The sequence below is a fragment of the Ochotona curzoniae genome, unplaced genomic scaffold (genome assembly GCF_017591425.1).
Source record: "Ochotona curzoniae isolate NIBS_2020 unplaced genomic scaffold, NIBS_Ocur_1.0 scaffold_3208, whole genome shotgun sequence".
Taxonomy (NCBI): Eukaryota; Metazoa; Chordata; class Mammalia; order Lagomorpha; family Ochotonidae; genus Ochotona; species Ochotona curzoniae.
The window spans coordinates 33,709,308-33,727,709 of NW_024467106.1; the positions used below are offsets into that span (position 1 = coordinate 33,709,308).

At 45.2% G+C, this 18,402-nt stretch overlaps 1 protein-coding gene and 1 non-coding gene across 2 annotated transcripts in view; both read right to left on the reverse strand.

Moving 5' to 3' along the window:
* Positions 1-11,105, reverse strand: part of ACO1 (aconitase 1) — a 55,893-nt gene extending 44,788 nt beyond the window's left edge. Inside the window, exon 1 of the mRNA XM_040963817.1 lies at positions 10,986-11,105. The gene's annotated coding sequence lies outside the window, so the exon portion shown is untranslated. The remainder of the gene's footprint in view (positions 1-10,985) is intronic.
* Positions 11,106-17,986: 6,881 nt separating this feature from the next.
* On the reverse strand, positions 17,987-18,091 carry LOC121145167. Its single transcript, XR_005881964.1, has one exon. It is a non-coding gene; the product is annotated as a small nucleolar RNA SNORA40 (small nucleolar RNA).
* Positions 18,092-18,402: the final 311 nt, after the last annotated feature.

The window sequence follows — 18,402 nt, forward strand, 5'->3', positions numbered from 1 at the left end:
GAGATGAGTCAAACTCCACCCTCTTCTGGATTAAAAGCTTTGCCGTCACATAGTAACGTGTCCATTTTTGCTAAAATTTTAAGTTATGAACCTCTTTTCTCTCAATTTTCCATCCTATCCTAGATAACTGAGTAGAAAGTTATATACATAATTCTTGATTTTCTTTTAAAGCTATAATGACTGTTAAATGACTGTTGTTTTCACCTAGCCACATAGCTTTTCTGTGTGTTAGTTTCCCAATATATAAACAAAGATGACAATTTTTAAAGTCCTAAGTAAAAAACAAAAATGAGTCATTTGTTCAGTGTATATTTATCCCAAATGTGTAGTATGTGCCAAGAATTATTCCAGATGTTAGGGATATGAAAGGAGAGACAAATTGCCCACCCTCACAGTACTGTCATTTTCATGGAACAGGACAGACTATACAAATAAATGATCAAGCCCTGTCCAGTGGACAAAGCGAGGAAGTGTAGAGACTGTGAGAAATGTTAAGAGAGCAAAGAGATCAGTGACATGGAGTCACTCAAGTTGAGCCATGGAGCAAGCAAAGGGACAAGCTATTTAGAATATGAGGAAGAAGACAGGTCATGAGCAAAGGCCCTGAAGGGGAAACATGGTCATGGCCAGGCCACAAGGAGCTCTGACAGTCACTACAGGAACTCTGACAACCTACAAAGTTCTGGTTATATTCTACATTTAAACTGTAGGTTTCCAACATCCAAATCTATTGCAGCTTAACATGAAATGAAATCATAATATGGAAGTATTAAAGTACACTTATAAAGCAGCTACTTCTAGAAATCTTGCCTTTGTTTCCTTCAACTTCAGTATGAAGTAACACTAGAAATTCTTGCTTTGTATGACAAAAACCACCAGGACTCAACTGCATACAGCCACAGTCAAAAATAATGGTCAAGATTTGGAGCCTGGGGCAATGCCAGCCATAGCAGTGCCTGGCTCAGCAGCCTCTGCTTTTCTAAGGTTCCCCTAGTTCTGAGCTCACTGGTCAAGAGGGAATAGAGTGTCAAAGAGAAAGACTTATACAGCATGCCCATTGGGCTCATCTGTCATCAGACAACAGCGCAGACTCAAAATCCAGAAACACTCATTTTTTCCTTTTTAGTATCACCATGAACTAACAAAAGACAATGTTTCATAAAAAGTCTGGGTGAATGCCAGTATTTCTAACCCCCAGAGAAGAGGCTCAGAAAAGAAACTTATTCATGGGGTCAGAAACATTTGGCCAGAAAGTAGAGGAAGTGCAAGGACACGGCTCCTTAGAACCATGCTGGAGCTCATCATCTAGTCTCCTCAGTTAAGGTCATTCCCAGCCAGTTCAGTTTATGGGGCTCCAGGCACCAGTGGGGGTTAATCAACGACAGCTAGCCAATTAGATATTATTGCAGCCAGGTTCTAAAAGCAGGAGGAACAGAGAGCAAACTATCATTTGGTTTCTTTTCTTTAAAAAAAAAAATAGTTTTTGTTTGTTTTTGAAAGGTACAGTTATAGAGAAAAGGAGATTTGGAGAGATTTTCCATCTGCTTGTTCACTTCCCAAATGGCCACGATGACTGGAACTGCTTTCCCAGGACATAAGCAGGGAGCAGGATTGGAAGTGGAGCAGCAGGAATACAAACCAGCACCCATTTGGGAGGGAAGAGGCTTAGCCTAGTAAGCAAACCCCCAAACTGCTGTTTTTAAAGTATTACACAGCAGGTAGAGTTGAGACTTACTCTTTACATTGTCAAATGATTTTCCCAGTCTCTCAGATTCATTTCTAGGATCATGATAATGAAATTTTCTAACCCAAATCTTAGGAATCAGAAGGAAGGATGTCAGCAAAAAGACTAATACCAGAAGTTTCCCAGGGCCATCTTCCTTTGTGTGAATTCACCAAGTTTATAAGGCCAACCTGATTTCAACAGGACTTCAGAACTTCTTGGACTCAAAAATGATGACCAGGTTAATACAGTTCTCAGAAGTTTGGTGTATAAACCCACCACAAGGACCTGTTAACTGACAAAAACATTCTTTCCCACAGTGGGACAGCAGTATGGTTAGAACTGGAAATCTGAGTCAAGTGGAGGCATGTTAGGAGGATGACTGGAACACAAACTCAAGTCCATTACCTTCTTAACCAAGTATGCCCAAATTTGATCCTAATAACTCACAGTCATGGCGTCTGTATGCCACTTTGACTGCCCTGAGTTGGAGAAGTGACAATTAACAGAGCAGCATCAGACTTGGATACATCTGGTGCCTGCACATGGATAGAATTGATACATATCAACCGGTGGGATAAAGGCATGAAACTTCCTGTGTAAACTTTAGTAACTCACAAGCAGGGCAGACAGCAGTCCTGCTGCAAAAAGAAGCATCAAGGGAGAGCAACAAATCTGAAGTGGGAGGGAGTCAAAAAGGCAACATTATGTGTTAAGGCTTTCACAATTATGCTGGGGTAGAGAATCAAAGCATTCTGGGTAGTGAAAACTATGTGGCAGCACTAAAACATTTCATGTGGCTGAAGATCAAAAAGTGTGTTGGGAAAGGCTAAGAGCACAGGGATACAGCATGGTCCACACCATAAGGAACCTCACAGAAAGATCTAGATTTATATGGACAGCAAGGATTCAAAGCTGCAATGTTCAGGACCAGAAGGGATGTTCAGAGATCACTCTGGTAACAGCACACACTGATGCTATGACAAGAAGGCAGGATGCAATGCTATTAGTCACAGGAGGGATAGGGTGCAGGGGGCAAAGACCCCAGGGAAGAGTTAGGAAAATAGAACAGGTCGGGGAGGTACAGGACCACTCCAATGCTTGTCATGTGAGCAAGCTGACAGTCATTGACCAAGATGGGAAACAGAGATGCTGGTTTCAGGATATCTGCTGGGAACTGCATCTACGGCCTTAAGAGCCCAGGAGGCTGGGTTGGGCAGGAGTCAGGAAAACAAAACGGGACAGCAGGCATGTGCAGAGAATAAGGTGTAGTGCTGTCATTCTAGAAGCAGTGACACCAGGAGTGCCAGCCCCTCATCCACAGTGGCCTAGGAGTGCCAGCCCCTCATCCACACTGTCCTCCAGTAACTTGGCGACAAAAGCATCACAGTCCCGTTTTATTTGTGAGCAAACAGGATAGGAGGAATTAAGTCATTTGCCAAAGCTTATAAAGGACCAAGCTGGGGATCAAACATGAGACTCCTGATGCCAGAGTCAGCTCTCTTGCAACATGTCACCACCCAAAAAGCAATCAAAGAGACAGCATTTTATAGTCACTGCACATATGAAGGTACATCAAAAAGTTCAGAGAGGACCTGGTGTGGTGGCGTAGTGATTAAGGTCCTCTTTTTGCATGCCCAGGATCCCATATGGAAGCTGGTTCTAATCCCAGCAGCCCCGCTTCCCATCCTACTCCCAGCTTGTGGCCTGGAAAAGCAGTCAAGGACAGCCCAAAGCCTTGGGACCCTGCACCCCCGTGCGAGACCTGGAGGAGGTTCCTGGTTCCTGGCTTTGGACTGGCATAGCTCCAGCCGTTCACTCACTTGGGGAGTGAACCACTGGACGGAAAATCCTGTCTCTCCTCCTCTCTGTATATCTGACTTTGCTATAAAAATAAATAAATCTTTTTTTAAAAAAGTATAATTAAAAGGTAAGTTTTTGTGAAAAGAAATGACTGAAAGTCAGTTTTTCACAAAACACATCTGTCATAAACTTCCTGAAGTCACCTTCTTCATCAAGATCCAAATGACTGAATTTTAAAAATAAAATCTCACTTTAAAACAATCTTCAAACTCTCAGATACATAACTGACCAGACAGCCCCAACTTCCTAAAACATTCTTGATTTGGACAAACATGGTAGGATAAGCCACTTTTAAAAGGGTGGATTTATGTGAATGGTCTAAGCATCACCAGTATTTACAATATCACTGGTTCCTTATTTGAACAAAACGCTCTGTGAAACAAAACATCAGAGCCATTGCTGTGGCACACTGAATTAGCAGCAGACTGCAAGGCAAGTACCTTACATCAGAGTGCTGGTTTGAGTCCAGGTTTTTGATCCAACTTGCTGGCTCGCTCCCTCGGAACTTCTGCTGCCCACCTCTTCCTCCCCACCTTGCCCCATATCACTCTTTAAGCTATGTTAAACAAATCTTAACAAAATTTTTTAAAGTAATAGCCAGAAAGCCCATCTTGAAGCTGGTCTCAATCTCACCTTCATGCAGAATTCTACATTCGATTCGGCTGACCTACCATTACCTCCCCATGGCAGATTTTTAACAATCACTTGTTCTCTTAACTAAAACTCAAACTTGGTACGCAATGTAGGACATCATATGTTAGAGTGGTATTTTTTTCACAATCTATGTCATAACTTGCGTCTTGCTTTGTAACTCTACAGTAATGGTCACAGACAGGATGATGATGAATGATTAAGTGCTCCATCCACATCTGCCTGAGCAATGTCCAGGCAGGTCAGAATACCCACAGACTTGCTCAGCCAACATTCTCAGATTAGGACAGGAGAATGAGAACCACAACATCCTTCATGCACAGTCTGGTTATCTCATGAGATAACTTTTGGCAATAAAGACTAAAGCAGTACAACTGGCTCAGAGAGTGTATCATTTCAGAAGTTCTAAATAGGTTAGGGGGTACAAAATACATCTTCCAAAAACATGTAACACCTAGAAAAACGGCTTCATATATTTGCATGTTTGCAACATCTAATCCCAAAGCTCTTCAGTTTCATACCTGCACTTAAAATCAGACTCTGTTTTGTTGCTGGAGACAAGATTCCCTTAGCATCCTAAGCCTCAGGCTATTTCACTGCAGATGTAAGGAAGTAAGGCCTGTATCTGCCCAGGTGACAGGCACTGCTGGAAAGCACAGCACACTGGGGATCCGTGAGCTGCTGTAATTCATGAGAATGCCACAGACTCATTTCATAGGGCATCATAAGCTCTTACAGGTAGCCTGTAATCTATACTGTAAAACAACCAATATGCAAAGCATAGTCAAGAATCACTCTTGGGACAGGTATCTAGCACACTGGTAAAAATGCTGCTTGGGACACCCAAATCCTAGCGGGTGTTTGAGTTCTGGCTCCACAACTGATTCCAGCTTCTTGCTAACTGGCACCCTAGGAGGCACCAGGTGATGGCTCGAGTACATGGGCCCCTGCCACTCACACAGGAAAACTGACAAGAGTGTAGAGCTTCTGGTAGTGAACAGTAGAGGAAGGATTTTAATCTCTACCACTCCCCACCTTTCAACAAAATGAAAGCACAAATAGTCCTAAAAGAAAACAGCATCACACTTGACCATTAAAGTGTTCCAATGTATCTGGCCTTATTTTTTCAGGTCTTTTTCCTGGGGTGGAGAGGCATGGTGAGGGTGGAGGAAGGGGACATTTTCTAACATAGAGAAGATGTAAAGTCTACCGATATCAAAGAAAAACTGACAAAAGATCATAAACATTTTTCCTAAAAAGTATTTTATACTAACTCAGATGAAGTTAGTTTTACATTGTTTGTAAAAATCCTTTAAATCTTTTAAGATTCCCCTCAGTATCATAGATATTCTTGGCACATGACAATACCTGAAGTTTTTTTTTCCCCTTTAATGTGGTGATGAGTTTACCAATTTTCTGTCCCAGTGGGCTTTATTAATTCAAACTAATATTAACCTGCATTTCTTGAGTGTCTCCTTTGCACTACGCATTGCTAACAACCATGGAGAAAAGAAGGAACACTCTTTTGATATGAAGATGACAATTTCACAAGGAGCCTGAGAAGAGCACACAATGACTATAAGGTACGAGTTGTAAGGAAGAGTTAAGGAAAATGGCAGCTTTAACTGTCCCAAGAAGGAATCATGAAAGGAAAGATGGAATAAGACTAGCAGGCAAAGGGAAGGGTAAACACAGAGGCAGAGAAAGAGGGCCATTCAGTCGTTCTGTCCAGCCAACATCAGGGCAGAACAGATGAAAAGTTGTGGCAGCAGTCAGTAAACACCAGCTACAAAAAAATGCAGATTCAGCTCCGCCAGAAGGACAAGTGAGGTGGATGGGCTATTCACGTTCCTAACCACAGAAACCAAACAGTTCTTCTCTCCTCCTCCCTCTAAGTTTCTAATAAACATAGCTAAACAGAGGCCAGAGTGGCAGTCTAGTAGCTAAAGTGCTTGCCTTGCACACTCCCGGGATCCCATACAGGTGCCAGTTCATATCCTAGCTGCTCCACTTCCCATCCAGCTCCCTGCTTGTGGCCTGGGAGGACAGTCGAGGACATCCCAAAGCCTTGGGACCTTGCACCCACAAGGTCAACCCAGAACAACCTCTTGGTTTCTGGCTTCGGATTAGCTCAGCTCTGGCCATTGTGGCCATTTGGGGAGTGAACCAACAACAGACAGATCTTTCACTCTGTCTCCTTCTCTAATTCTGACTTTCCAATAAAAATATATAAATCTTTAGAAAAAAAAAAAGTAGCTAAACATCAGAAAAGAAGGCCCACAGATCCAGAGAAATGACTGGCTGATGGCTTCTTGGGAGCTGATGCTAATCCTATGCAGAACTTGTAACCTTTGTGTCGGCTGAGGGAGAGGGCTGGCATGTACTGCTTGGGGAAGTAGACATAGCACATTGTGACTCCTATGATCACGCTGTCTGCTTTCAGTTTTTGCTTCCCCTGCCTCACACTCCTTGTGTTTCCATTTGCCACTGGGACAAAGAGAGAAGCAGGAGGCTGTCCCCTGGCATTCTGGTGGTCAGTGTGAAGAAAAATAAAGAGGGGCTGGCATTGTGCTGTAGTGAGTTAAACAGCCACCTGAAGCATCCACACCTCGTAGTTAGAATCTTGGTTCTTTTGGTTCAGATTCACTTTCCAGCTAACATGCCTGGGAAAGGAGCAGAGGACGGCTTAGGTGCTTCGACCTCTGCCACCCACTTAGGAGACCAGAGACCTGGCTTCCTTGCAACAGTTTGGGGAATGATTCACCAGATGGAAGGTTCTATTTCTCCCTCCCATTTTATAACTCTTGCCTTTCAATTAGACAAAAATAAAGCAAAATAAAAAGAGCAAAGAAAAATGGAGGCACTGTGTTCTCAATGTCTTACAATTAACTGTAGGCATTAATTTTGGTCAGATCAAATTTAGTATTTGTTCTTTTTAGAAAATGCTGATGGAAATCTATTTTAAAAAAGAAACAGAAATCCAAAAAGTAACTGTTATACACCAAAACCAAAACTCCCCTGGTTTAGGTACCTGTCTGTGCACGTGCTGTCTTTAGGAACACGGGACCACAGGAACAAGTCCTGTGCAACATTGCTTTTCAGTGTAAAGTCTACAACAGTTTAAAGTCTACAGCTGTCTAAGGGTTGTATTCTCTGATCTCGGACTTCTAACCCTGGACAGAGTTTAAGTCAAACATTAATATGTTTCTTAAAACGAGCTGATCTGAGATGGTTCTCTCCAAATGTTAATAAATGCTATTATATATGACAGCTCAGAACTGTGATGTGACAAATCAACTTATTTCACTGGAGAAGGGTGGTGGTGGCAATATTCTTACCAGAACTCTTCCTTTTTTCCCTTTTAAAGGCATCAGTTATTGGGATTCCTTTTTTGTTGTTGTTGTTTTTTGTGTGTGTTTGTTTTCTTTTTTGTCTCACTCTTAAGTTGTAACAGCATTATAAACATTGCAGGATAGCCAGACATCTAGTATCACAAAACAGCAAATAAAACTTCCTTTTGGGGCTGCCACAATGGCTCAACTGGCTAATCCTCTGCCTGCAAGCACCAGGATCCCATTTGGATAACCATTTGTGTTCTGACTGCTCCACTTCCCATCCAGCTCCCTGCTTATGACCTGGGAAAGTAGCAGAGAATGACCCAAGGCCATGGGACCCTGCACTCGTATGGGAATCCAGGGACAAAACTCCACTGCAGCCATTCTGGGAGTGAGCCAGCAGATGGAGGATTTTTCTCTCTGTATCTCCTTCTCTGTGTAAATCTACCTTTCCAAAAAAGAAAAAAAAAAAACACCAAAAACAAACAAACAAACAAAACAACCCTGTAAAGCGGAAAAGAAAACTTCCTTTTACCACATTTCATTACCCCAAACTAGCTAAGAGGTATGTTTGTCTTCCAAATATTTTCAGGTTATTTTAAAAACAGGGAACATCTAATCATATACACACAGCCTTTACATACACCTATGAATATACAAACACATACAACGTGTAAAATAAACATGATGAGGATTTTCTTTCTTTTCTTTTTTTAAACCAACAAAAAACCCTTGTCCTTGACCATGGATTCAGGACAGCTGTGAAATCCAGGACAGGTCTTGCATATGGACACCCCAAATTCCCACACTTGCAGGGCCATCTATCCAAGTAGAATGTCTGAAAGGGCTGCAGGAAGGGAATGGGGGAACAGACTCTCATTTGCCATCCAGGGTTGTGTCTTTCAAGCCGGAACATGCCTGGCCCTAAACAACCTACTATGGTCTCTTCCACACTGGATTGGAAAATTCTAAATTCTTGGCAGTATCTCCTGCTACTTGGTCACCTTGTAAATCCAAGCCCCGGGATTCATGAATATAAAGCCCTAAACAAATGTCTTGTTTATACAACAACCACATTGAAACATGTCTCCTGTATTGATATTCTAGGACAGAAGCCTACAAACCAGTCTAGCGCTTCGTACAATCAAAGCTTTAATGGAACAAAACCACGTTCCCTGATTTGCAAACTGTCTACAGCTGCTTTCACAGGGCAGCTGAGTCGAGTAGCGGCAATGGAGACTGCCCCAACACAGAAAAGGTGTGCTGAGCTATTCTAGGATATGGTGAAAACATACTGTCTTCTCTATTAACATTTTTGGAGGACTTTAATAATCACATACCCCATATTCAGGGTGTCTATCCAGACTAAAAAGCCAGTTTGCTAATGAAAAACAAATCAAAAAGCACCTTGATTCTGTGGCACTGATGTGTCAGTAAATCATTTAACAACTCACTCTCCACAGGGGAAAAGGCCCTCATTGGCAGCATCTGCCTATTTCTACAGTGTGAATGTTCCCATCGTGGCCTACTTCAAGGTGATAGTCACACAACTGAACACAACTGGGAGGAGCCAGCTGCACCTGTTCAATGATCCAGCCCCTCACTGCAAAGTCAAAGACGCTGCACTTGGAGAGAGTGTTCATTTACTGCTTCCTGGGTGATACAGTGGGTGGTAAACTAAAGAATAAAGGAATGAGACTCCACCATCCAAGTGTAGTCCTTAGACAATGAACACGGTGGGCGCTCAGCACTGAGGGTCCACTCTCATCTCCCCCTTTGGACCACGCAGCCACACGTGTGGAAACATGTCTCAAGTATCTCAGCTGCCCCATTAGAACCTGAAAGGCTAGTGGACAGAGGAACAAAGGGGAGGTCAAAGAATCTCCTTCCTTGGAGGAGGGGGGAGTGTGTGTGTGTACATGTATATATGTATGTGCACATTAATGTCTGTCTTGAACTTGGGCTAACAGAGCATGAAGCCAAGGAGCATATGGTGACATACATCACTTTCCCCACAGGATGAGCACTCTTTTCTGGAAGGTACTGGAAGCACCACTCCCAGGGACACACCTCTGAAAGGGGAAGGGGAAAAGGGTACTCAGAATGGGGATCATATTCCAATAAACTCAAGGCTAGCTATTTCACAATTGCCAACAGAAGGAAGGCAAAGTGTGTTTCCCTGTTATTCTAGAAATAACTTTTCCAGGACTTGGTAACCCTCGCACAAACCCCTACACACTTGGCACGGTCTCACCAGCGGCATTACTCTGAACACACAGGTCCTGTTAGGCAAACCACCAGAGGTGTGGGGGAGCCTTGTCAGCTCCAAGAGGCCCATAAGACTGGTCATGACTCAGTGGGACACAGCTTCTGAAAGGTCAGGCGTGGTACCCCACGAGAGGGGCGACCCTTGTCCACAGCACGAGTGGTGTGCAGTCCCACTCAGAGGACAGGTCACTAAAGAAACAGGCTCAGCCAACTAGCCTCGCACGCGCCACGTGGGGGCCAGAGGGAAGGCACAGGTGTCTGCAAGGCGAGACCCCTCCCCCCATCAAGACACCTTTAGTTCTTGTCAATCCCCTGCTTTCAGGAGCGCAGTGTGGAAGAATCCGGAAGCTATAAGATACAGGATAAAGTCTTCTTCTAAGCCTGACCCTGACCGTAAGGAAGTTTACAGAAATAAAAACAAGGTCACAATTTTCAGGAACTTTCTGTTCCCCAAAAAACCTCACCACTTTTCGGGAAGATACACTGATTCCTTATTAAAGATAATTTAAAAAAAAATTATTCCTCAGTTTTACTTCTATACCGTTAAGTATTTACAGGCATAAGCCACACCAGCTCCTTAGCAGACGAATTTTAAGAATGTCAGGGAGTATTAAGCAAAAATCGTTTGGAAACTTGTGTTCTGGAAGCTTGGGGGGAAGGGGGGACCCGGCAACCCCCGGAAGAATCTGGGCAAAGCACCCCAAAATCCTGCTTCCGTCTCCCAGGCTGTTAAAGGTGCTCCGGGGCCTCTCCCACGCGGCCACGATTTTCCTCGCCTTGCTGGTGCGGGGTCCGCACAACGGGAGCGAGGTCCCCCCTCTCATGCCACTCGGGCCTGGACAAGGACGCCCCAGTGGGGCCGGCACCGCCTCGGGCTCGGGTGGGCCGGCACGCGCAGCCAAAGCCAAGGGGAGCCCGGAGAACCAAGTCCAGTGCCCGAACCCCTGTCCCCAGAGCGACGCAGGCTGGGGACGGCGACAGGAGCTCCCCGCCCTCCTCCCTGCGCCTCCCCTGCGCTCGCCCGTACCCCCAGGCCGGCCCGCTGCGCCTCGGGCGCGGGTGGAACAGGCCAGCACCCACTCCCCGGGGACCGGCGGGGCCGGCGCTCCGTCTGCGGTGGCCGGGAGCGCCGAGTCGGAACTCACCGCGAGCCGCTCGGTGGGGATCCTCCCGCGACCGACTGGCGGGGCGGGGAACGAAGCAGCGAGGCGCGTTCCCGGGCGCTGTGAGGTAGTAGCCGCCTCAGCCGCCTCAGCCGCCCTCCCCGGGCTGCCGGACACAGCGCGAGCAGGGGCGGGGCCGGCGGCGGGCCGGAACCAGCCAGCACGGAGACCGCCCGCCCACGCCCCGCCCACGCCCCGCCCCGGAGAGACAGGAAGGGCGAGGGCCGCTCCTTGTCCGGGGTCAGCCTGTGGTGGGCTCCGGGCCGCTGTGGCTGTCTGTGGGGAACTGCCCAGCTCGCACTAGGAAGTGAAGCCGACGAGACGGGGAAGACGCGGCCATTTGTTGTTGTTCAACGATGGGGCCGTCACTGCTGAGGCCCCCACACGTGTCAGGTCGCCGCGCCGCGTTCCCACGGGCCGAGCGTGCACGCGGGCAAAGGGCAGGGCGCGGTCCGGGTAGAGCGCCCGCGTTTCTGTGGGTTTAGGAAGGCGACACCGCTGTGTGTATGCTTCCTAATACACCTGCTTCAAATCAGAGCAACGGCACGCCGTGGGCGGTCCTGACACCTGCTGTTGAAATAAGCTCCAGATGGGATTAGATCTTTCTAGGTGAAAGGTGCTGCGGTTTCCCACACTGAGGTATTTGGAAACATAACTGTCCTTTTTCCACTTGGAGTTATTGTAGTTTCTTTAAGTGAGATTTTTCTTTTATTAGCCAGACAGAAAGCTGTCATCCACTGGTTCACTACCCAAAGGCCTTCAGGGGAAGTTTAGGGACCAGGGACCCTCACATGGACCTGGGTAAGTACTGAGCTATCAATTGCTGCTTCCCAGGTGAGGTCAACCTGAAGCTGGAAGGAAGAACGTGGGCAGGACACTCTGATAATGGGATCTTAACCATAAGCCAAAGATTCCCCCCACCCTCGTGTACTAATCGATCAATTGCCATGTTTAATCTTGAAGGATTCACTGTATTTCCAATATGAGAAGATGCTTTCCTCCCACTCGTATCCCAGATGGATTGAGTGATGTTTCCTTAAGTTTCCACCATATGCCAGGGATGTATCAGAGGCCTCCAGGTGACTCATACCAACGGAGTCCTTTAAGAAAAAAAGGTTTCTTAATGTGCTTTGAGAACATACACATAACTGATGAGCTTTGACAGAAAAGTATTAGAAGACATTGTGGCACAGTAGGTTCACACTGCCTGTGACACCTGCATCTGACATCGGAGTGCCTGTTATCAAGTGTCACCTCAATTTCCATTCCAGCTTCTGGGAGGCAGCAGTTGATGGCTAGGACTTGGGCCCCTGCAGCCCACGTGAGAGACCCGGGTGGAGTTCTGGGGTATTGACTCGCATGGCCCATCGCTGGCAGGTGTAGGCATTTGAGGAGTGAACCAGTAGATGGAAGGTATCTGTTTTTCAAGCACAATTTTTTTTCAATTAAATCAGAGCTCTAAAGTCAATTGAGATTTGTTTGTGCAGAACTAGCCAGAATTACAAAGGAAACAGTTTCCACGTCGCTGCACTGTGTTGCTCTTGGACATCCCAGTGACGCGCTGGCCAAGAATTCAGTGGCCTCTCCTGCCCTTGCTGACTGTTCTGTAGTACTTGACCCTGGCGATTAATCTTCCTTGAAACCCCAGCCGCCTTTTGACTTTTGAGCCCTCTACTCCCACAATCCACCTCTTGCCTCTTTGTTAGTTCTTTCTGAAGCTCCGTCACTGTCCTTCCCTTGCTCTTCATGATGGATGAGTTTTGCTTAGTGCGTATTCTCAGTGTGCCAACTCCCTGTCATTTTTTAGATGAAGCCCATTGTGTCTCCATCAGTGTCTTCCTGAACTTCCGATCACCACTGTCTGTGTCCAGCCATTTGTTGCATCACCTAGTGGATTTTATGAAATCCACTAGAGCCCATGTAAAATGGGGAGTTAGTGCCTCCCAACCCTGGGCATCCAGCTTCTTCCTCCTCCTGAGTCCCACTCCTGGATCTGCATCTTACAAGGCTCACACAGGGCCCCACTAATAAGTACTGGTGTCACAATACAGGGAGGTTCTGCTAGGAGTCCCACAGAAGAGAAGATCACTGAGATGTCATACCTTCCCAGGTACCACAGGGCTGTCCCAAGGGCCAGAGGGACTCCCGAGTGAGCCGATCTCACTCTTCCTTCATGATGCTCAGGGTTCTCCAGCTGGGCTGGGGTAGAATACACCTGTCTGGCAAGGAGTGAGATATGAAGGGGATCTGGGATCCCTCAGTTCTTTTGACCATAGGTCTTCCTCCACAGAAGTTTGAAATAAATGTTTTCTGTTCTAAAAGAAGAGTGACGTTCAGAATGAGAAAAACATGGATCCCAGCCTCCCTCATTCCCTGTGCTCTGCCTACCATTTACTGAATTTCCATTCTTGTCTTAAAAAAATACTTCTTTAATTTTTATTTGGAAGGCAGATTTACAGGGAAGGAGAAAGTTTGTCCATCCATTGATTCACTCCTCAAACGGCTACAATGCCTGGAGCTGCTGAGCCGATCTGAAGCCAGGAGCTTTTTCTGGGTCTCTCACATGGACACAGAGACTCAAGAACTCCAATCATCCTCTATTGCTTTCCCAGGCCGTAAGCAGAGCCGAATGGGAAGTGGAATATAAACAGAAACAAACAGAATCAAACAACAAACACAGATTTTATCATTTCCAGTTATCTGGAAAATTCAAACATCAAGACTAATAAAGGAGATGGCAGTCAGCTACTGCCCTCTGTTGGTGAGAGGTGAATATGCTGTGAATGCATTACCCAAGCCTGGAAGGCAAAGGGAAAGGTTAGAATAAACAGCAAGAAGAAAGCATTAATACATCAAGAAATCTACCCTTTGCCCCCTAATCTTACAGTTATCAAATGAGAATAGGTATTAGAAATTCATTTGGTCAGCAAACTGGTTCTGGCCAAGAAGCTGGTTTAATGGATCTCCAACTGACCATGATTAATTCCAACCCAGAGGACTCTCAGAGTGTGTTGTGATCATTTTCCTAGGATGATTTTGATATTATTTTAATGCCTATCAAACATATTATAGATTTCATCTTGAAATATGAACAACTAATGTTAGTAGTTCCTTTCACTTTTTCCTGTGTAATGCCAGGCTCTTAAACATGTTACTCTCCTCAATTCTTTACCATTGTACTTTATAGTAGAGATTCTAGTTTTCCAAGACATTGTTATTTTTTGTTATGAATGTTTCTTTATATTTAAGCATATATTTACAACTTTTTATAATTCTTCCTCTTTCCTGAATGTTTATTTCTTTCTTTCTGAATTATTTTCTCTCTTCAAATATCATTATTTAATATTCTCTTTAGTGTGGGTTTGCTGATGATGCATTTTCTCAGGCTATGTTTGTTGATAGAAGTCTTTCATTTGTTGCCTTCATTTAAGATTTTTTTTCCTAGATATTAACTTCTAGGTTAATATCTTTAGCGTTTATATAGTAAATATTTCTTTCAGCATTTAAAATTAAGTATCAGAGTCAGCCTTGTGGTGCAGGGGTTAAGCTGCTTCCTCAGGGCTGGCAACACATATGGGTACCTTTTGAATTTGAGCTGCTTCATTTCTGATCCAATTCCCTGCAGATGAGCCCGGAAAAGTGACAGAAGATTGCTCATGTGTTTGGGCTCCTGAGTCCATGTGAGAGACCCGGAAGAAGCCCCTGGCTTTGGCTTGGCCCAGCTCCAGTTTTTGCGCCCATTTGGTGAGTGAACCAGCAGAAGGAAACTCTCTTTTTTTCTTTCTCTATCTGTAACTCTGCTTTTCAAATAAATAAATACATACATCTTAAGAACAATTAGGGTCCAGTGAGGTGTCATAACAAGCAAAGCCTCTGCTTTCATTGTCGGCATCCCATGTGGATGCTGGTTCTACTCCAGGCTGCCCTACTTCTGATCCAGCTTCCTATTTGAGAACTGGGAAGGCAGCAGAGACTGGCACGCAGGTCCCTGGACCCTTGCATCCATGTGGGAGATCCAGAAGGAGCTCCTGGCTCCTGGCTTCAGATTGGCTCAGCTTTGGGTGTTGTGGCCATTTTGGGAATGAACAAGAGGATGAAAGATCTCTGTCTCTTCTTATCTCTCTATAAAATCTACCTTTCAAATAAAAATAAAGAACTCAAACTTTTTAAAATGTTAATTAAAAGTAAGTATCAATTTGGGAGCAGACATGTAGCCTAGTCTTTAAGACCCTAGCATTCCGTATTGGAGTGCTTGGCCTTGGTTCCCAGTTCCAGCCCCTGGTCCAACTTCCTACTAATGCAGAGTTGGAGAACAACAGTACTAATAGCTCAACATTTTCAAAAACTTTTTCTTTAAAGATTTGTTTATTTTTATTACAAAGTCAGAGATACAGGGAGAAGGAGAGACAGAGAGGAAGATCTTCCATCTGATGATTCACTCCCCAAGTGACTGCAATGGTTGGTGCTGTGCCTATCCGAAACCAGGAACCAGGAACCTCTTCCAGGTCTCCCACACAGGTGCAGGGTCCCAAGGGTTTGGGCCATCTTCGACTGCTTTCCCAGGCTACAAGCAGGGAGCTGGATGGGAAGTGGAGCTGCCGGGATTAGAACTGGCGCCCATATGGGATCCCAGCACATTCAAGGTGAGGACTTCAGCCGCTAGACCATGCTGCCGGCCCAACAAAATTTTAAATTTATAGGTGTTAGACAAATTTTTTGTGGTAGATCAAATGAATTGGCTTCCTGTGACCCTGGGGATGAATGTCTAGAGGCTCAGTGCCCAGGGGCAGGATGGAAGAAGAGTGCCCAGTTGGAGTTTTGGTTGTATTCATTCTCCTGGGAAGCAGGAGGAAGGGAAACTCTTGGAGAACCAGCCAGCACATGTGCCCGTATCTGTTAGAACCTAAATCAGTGATGGCACCTGTAGGGAGTAGACCTTTAGGTGAACCCTAAGCAGATGTCTCTTTCATTGAGTAGAAAAGCATCTGTAACTGCTTCAAGCTGCAAGTCGGCACAGGCCTTGGTTCTTGGCATGGAACTGTTCTCCCCCTGTGTACCTCCTGTATCCTGGCCTCTGCTGCTCCATGGGGAAAGCTCAATGTGCTGGGGGAGGTTCAGGGAGGCAAGGGACTCACATGCTGAGTGCCTGTCATAACCCTACCCAGTTCCCTGGAGGGAGCGGCTGCTGAGCACGAGAGTATCCAAAGGCACATCCAACTATACGGGGATGGCAAGGATGGGGAAATGGCAAGGATACATGCAAGGGAATTTTCATGGAGCTGGGTTTGAGGAAGCAAAAGGTTAAAAGGAACCATTTTTCACAGTCTGTGTCCTCTTCCCATGCCCAGGCTTCCTTTACTTCTTGCACGTCCCAAAGCTGTTACTCGAGAGCTTAATAATGCTGTTTGATGTCTTGGCTCTGCTCCCATAGGGCAGGGGTTCTCAGAGCAATTCCCACCCCCTAATGCATGTGGCAATGATTGGAGACATTTCCTAACGTCTCAAATGGAGGTGGGGTGATTTCTACTGTCATCCAGTGGATAAAAGCAGAAACATTGCTAAATATCTAAAATGCACAGAATAGCCCCTAAAAACATTTATCTGGTCCCAGATGTCAACACTGTTGGGGAAAAAGCACCCAAAATTCAATTGATTTAGTTTGGGTGACATTTTTCACGAAGCAGGAAAATCAAGGTGAGTTTGTAGGGAACAGCTTCAGAACCAACTTAAGGTGTTGTTGTGTCTTCACTGCTGCACGTATATTGATATTCATGCTGTGCATGCTTATGAAGCCAGATGGAATTCTTCCAGTCACAGACAGTGGCATTTAGAGACGGAATTTCCATTCCTTCCCAATGATCTAGCAAAGAGAAGGTGAACCCTTAAAAGGAACAGACTTACAGCTGCAGTCCTCAGAGAGGTAATTTTTTTGGTGGCAACTTCAGACTAGTCTGTTTTGTGTATAAATTCTGACCTTTCAGCAGTAGATACTTCTATCTTTCACAGGTGACCTAATTAAAATTACTTTTGGCTCTAGTCACCTAGATTCTTTGTTGGACTGACATGGTCCAACGTGAAGATAACCATCTCCTGGTGCATACTGGTAATCCTGGTGCACTCAGCAAAGTGTTCCGCGTTCTCTTGTAATGGTTCATATAAGAAGGAAAGTCAGTGAGTTGCTGCAAATTTTGTAAACATATCTTTGTCCTTGGACTAATTTGCTAATATTGCTTTAGCAAGTTATCAGAATCACAGTAGCTTAGAACGGCACAAACTTGAAAGCAATTGTCTTGGAGTTCTGAAACTCAGAAATCTGACATGGATTCCAATGGCACAGTGTTGACAGGGCTGCACTCCTTCTGGGGTCTCTGTGAGAGAAGGCTTTCCTTTACCCTTTCTAGCTTCCACAGACTACATGTATTCCTCAGCGTGTGCCCACCCCCTCCATCTTCAAGGCCCGCAATGCAGCATGTTCACATCTCTGACTCTGCTATTGCTCTATCACATTCTCTGACTCTGAGCTCGTTTTCCTCGTTTATAAGAATCTCTGCAGGGCCTGGCACGGTAGCCTAGCAGCTAAAGTCCTTGCCTTGCACACACCGGGATCCCATATTGATGCTGGTTCTAATCATGGCAGCTCCACTTCCTGTCCAACTCCCTGCTTGTGGCCTGGGAGAGCAGTTGAGGATGGTCCAAAAAGCCTTGGGACCCTGCACCAGTGTGGGAGACCTGAAGGAGGCTCCTGGCTTTGTATCGCCACAACTCCGGCCATTGCAGCCACTTGGCGAGTGAGTCTACAGATGGAAGATCTTCCTCTCTCTCTCTCTTCTATGTATATCTGACTTTACAATACAAATCAGTAAATCTTAAAAAAACAATCTGTGTGATTACATTGGACCCATTTCAATATTCAAAGGCACCCCCCCAAGATGCTTAATTTAATCACATTTATAGAACTACTTTTCTGTTTTTAGTAATCCTATTCTTGCTTGCATATATCAAAGCTCATACTGGTCGATGAGTTCTGGGTTGTAAAAACCTGTATGTCAGTTTTGTCCACAGATGAAACAAAAACACACAGAAGTGCAGTTCTTACCATATTTAGAAGTTTCCTTATTCTGCCTCCTACATCTTTCTTGTATTTAAATCTGCCCGGAAAAAAAAGTTTGTATGGGAGTAGCTGATTTTGTTTTTATTTTTAAAAGATTTATTTATTTTTATTGGAAAGACAGTCTTACAGATAGAAGGAGAGGCAGAGAGAAAGTTCTGTTTGGTGGTTCACTCCCAAAGGGACCACAATGGCTGGAGCTCATTTGATCTGAAACCAGGAGCCAGGAGCTTCTTCTGGGTCTCCCACGTGGGTGCAGGGTCTCAAGGCTTTGGGCCATCCTCGATTGCT